The following is a 4,463-nucleotide window of genomic DNA, read 5'->3' as shown; positions in this document are numbered from 1 at the left end:
GGAGTTTGATTGACAGGCGATCTGACCAATCATAATGCCGAATCTGCCATTTTGTCCGACAAACAAACCAGGCAGGAGAGTAGATTAACGTCGGTGGACTTGAACTTAAAAAATGGTGTGTATTGACGTCTTTCGGCGGTTTAAACAAGATTCCCTCTGATGTTCATTCATGTTTATTTCGTGCTATAATTAGTATAGAGGTAGAGATGATCGGTTCACGTGCCGCTTGAACTGGGGCGCTATATCTGTCACGACACATTAAAGAGCCACAAAACAGCATTTATTGCTTTAATTCCTTATAAAATGACAAAATTTGAAAGCTGAGACCATGTTTCATACCAGAAATAACCATGCCCTGTCTTGTCTGTCGGTGCATTGTCAGTTTTCTCTTTGCTCCACAAAGTATTTTTCACTGCGTGAGAACATGGTGTGTGGCGTGAGAGCATTGTCTGACACAGCAACAGTAAGTAAGAGAGGCGGGTCTTTGCGAAGGGTCAACTGAAAACACACCCTTTCCTGAATATATCAGAAACAACTGTTATGAACACAAACTAATAACAACAATTAACAATGAAATAAAACTGCTGTGCGTCATGGGAAATTAATTACCTCATCTGATGCTACAATAGAGAACTGCAGTGATGACTATTTTTTTGTAGGCCGATCTGGAAGTTAAAATTTCCATTGGCTTTTGGATTACTGCAGGAAATAAGCTCTGTGGCCTACAAACATTCATGATTTCTACAGGTTTCATTCATGAAAATAATCTTCATAAATAAACATAACTTTTATGAATTAGAGCTTGGTTGCATGACTTCAACCTTACCACAACTAAAAAGCTTCTGATAACTCTTCCATTCGTTATTTAAAATGTACAAGTTGGAAAGTTTCAGATCTTGTTTTAACCACAGACCATATTTCAAGCATTTAAACAAAAAAACTTCAGTATGATGGGTCCAGAAGTGTTTAAATGCTAATTTGTTTGCAAGTTTTAGGATTTAGTCCTTAAGAACTCTATGAAAGTAAATGCTAATGCTTCGAGCTACATATATGTCTTGTCAGAAATGTGCCAGAATGCAGTTCTTAACAATGAAAATACATTATACTCTCACCATTGCATGAAAGGGCTATTAAGTTGAAATTTACCATAAAATGTCTTCTTCTAGGGACAGTTTTCTCTGTCAGATCAACTGCCTTCCCGGTGGAGAAACACATTCTTGCTGAGAATGTTAGATATAAACATTTAGCTATAGATGTTTTAACTAGTTACTTAAGTTTAGTAGCAACTAGATTGCTCCCTTAAGTACTGGAGTAATGACAATACAACAGGACTGTGCACTTGCAATGCATTCTACTTCCAAATTTAATGTTTATGGCCTAATATAAAGCAGAAACATCACACATGTGACTGGACCGTGGTAAACAAATGCTTTGACATTCATAAAATACAGTTTTAAGACTCTAGCTTCGCTTCTCCAGTCAGGACACACACGATACGGCTGACTGTTTCAGCTCTTGATTGCAGACAGATGTCTGCATCTCGCAGCTCTCAACAGCAGATGTGCCTCGTCTGGCAGACACCAGCAGAGGAAGCTAAGGATCACAGATCCTACGCTATAAAGATCTCAGCATCTCATTGCGAGATAAAAGCCTCGTCTGATTACACAGCAAAACTGTTGTGGCTATACAGCACAAACTAATTTTCTGCATGACAATGAATGAATATAACAAGGAATAAGAAGAGATCCTCTTGAATCACTGTCTTGCATAAGCAATCTCCCTCTGGCTCTCTTGGGTATGTGTCATAGACATACTGAGATAACACATACATAAATCTACTCATCCACCTCTCTCTCTATTTTTCCCATAAGATTTAGAGCACTGTGGGCAATAACATCTTTAAGCTAAGCTGAAGAATTGCTAACTTTTTGACTTAAAAAACAAGCCTCACTGAGGTTAAGGGACACATATTTAGCCTTGATTTGTATTAAACACTCTCAAACATCATTCCCAATCATGGAAGACATTGATAGTGACAGATGGTGTCGCAACCCAGCTGCAGACACAGCATATAAACAAGAGAAGCTCGCTGGGCCGCAGCAGGTGGAGAGAGAGGTGGGATCCATCATGGCGGCCTGGCAGTCCGATGCCCCGCCGAGGTACTTGCACACATCTGTCACAGCGTGGGAACACCACGGCAGGCCCAGAGCACCAACCGAAACCTGTCTGTCTGCTGGAGGAAACTTCTGTCACCTGTCCTCAGGCCTGTGACACTTGGTGGCAACAGCGGGCCAAATAACCAATGAATTGTCAGGTTTAGCTGGTTTACAGCTAGGTTACATTAGATTGAACAATCCCTGTTGAAAAAAACAGCGTATGCTAGTTAGGTATGTCAGCTGGTTTAAGTTGGTCCTGAGCTGGTTATAAACTGGTTGTGAGTTGGTCCTGAGCAGGAGCTAGTTGCTTAGGACCAGCTTAAACCAGCTCATGACCAGCTAAGGACATGACCATCTAAAACCAGCTACCATGCTTCAAAACATATCTAACCAGGAAACGCTGTTTTTTTTTTACGTTGGTAGTGAATTAAGAGACATACAGGATTACTTAAGCAAAAAAATAAATAAAAAAAATATCTACAGCTGAATGCGCTTTTGCACATCAAACATATTCACTTACAGCTATGAGACTGAATACAATGACAAACTTTGGCAGTGAATATACAATACAAATTTTGTTTCCAGAAAGGACTGTGCGCTAAATATTCCAGGTTCAGTGACTTTACTGGAAAATTACTGATTACTGCAGAAATAAACCATGCGATTTAATTTTACATTTTTCTCCATTGCTTTGGATGTTATTTTAGATATTTTGGGGTTTTATGTTTATAATGCTTAGTTTGTTATTATTTAACACATTTTTGTTTGATTTTGTAGTTATTCCATTTGTATAGATTGTACAGTACTTTGGTATAACATTTTTTACTCTTAAATGTGCTTCCACCAAGCTCAACTTTATACATTCACAATTGCCATTTTGACTCATCCTTCAATTTGTAAAAACAAGCAAAAAAACGTGTACAATAACATATTTACAATGTAAGTCTATTTGGCAAGGCATCCTTGCTTAACACTGAACTAGTGTGACAAAATCACTTGTTCTCCAATTACCGACATGATTTACTGGAAATAACCAGCAGTTAATCCACCTATAACAATTAGTGGTCTACCGCTAAGACAACTTTACAGTTCATAACACACAATTTTGTATGGAATAACTAATACAAGCACTTAAAATAAAATAAAAAAAGGCTGTCCTCGCTGAATTTATTTTCCTTTAAGTCGTTTCATATTGTGATGGTATTGTGTTTTTGTAAAATACACTGCTTATGCGGCCGTGTAACTGTGTGTATTTAAAGGTTGAGTCATGAGGGTGTCTACAAGCAAGAGCGATCTGCTTCAAAATGACCAAGAGATCTCAGCTGTGAAAATGTTGAAATTAATTCAGCACTACAAGCATGATACATTCCCACTCACCACTATTAGCTGATTAAGCCATGGCACTCTGTGTTTGTGTGTGTGTGTGTGTGTTCAGGATGTGTACGTCTGATTCACAGCCTGTTCCGTCCATGTCCTCCCTCACATTAGGCAGCATTTCTCTCCAGTCTGTCAAAGTCCACGTGCATGAGAGAATTAAGAGACATACAGAAGTACTCAAGCAAAAAACATCCCTACAGCTTCATGCTCTTGTGTACATCATACATCTGACTTACATTAAATATAATTCAGAGAACCTTTTTTAAATTTTCTAATTCCTTGAGTGACAATGGGTATTTACTATATATACATATTACAAGGAAAGTGAGCATCGAAGTGACTGTATGTTATCGTATGAGAGTATAAGGTCAAGCAACCATGGTCAGCTGAGCAGAACAAACTAACGATGCAACCTCGAGGAACTGTCTCAATATACAACACACACACACACACACACAAACATGTCTGGTTTACTATCTTTGTGGGGACTCTCCATATGTAATGGTTTTTAAACTACTGTATATATATTCTACCACCCTACACCTAAACCTACCTACCCCTCACAGAAAACTTTCTGCATTTTTATATTCTCCAAAAAAAATAAAAAATAATGCTGTATGATTTATACTTGTTTCCCAATGGGGACCTAAATCAAGTCCCCATGAGTTGGTGAGTGTATCAGTCCCCACCGGGATAGAAAAACATGCGCACACACACACACACACACACACATCTTAGAGCTAAACTATGTTTTGCACTAATTCAATACTTAACTGTGATATACACTTTTCATAAGTGTAATCGAAATTAAATATATGTACTACTAGTTTCCTCTAGTGGTCAACACGGTTATTTCAACAAGCATCACATGTACACTTCCATTCAAATGTTCAAACATTTGTCCAACTAAAAAACACAAAGATGTGTTTT

Source organism: Barbus barbus (genome assembly GCF_936440315.1).
Source record: "Barbus barbus genome assembly, chromosome: 42".
NCBI classification, from domain to species: domain Eukaryota; kingdom Metazoa; phylum Chordata; class Actinopteri; order Cypriniformes; family Cyprinidae; genus Barbus; species Barbus barbus.
This window is presented reverse-complemented; position numbering follows the sequence as displayed.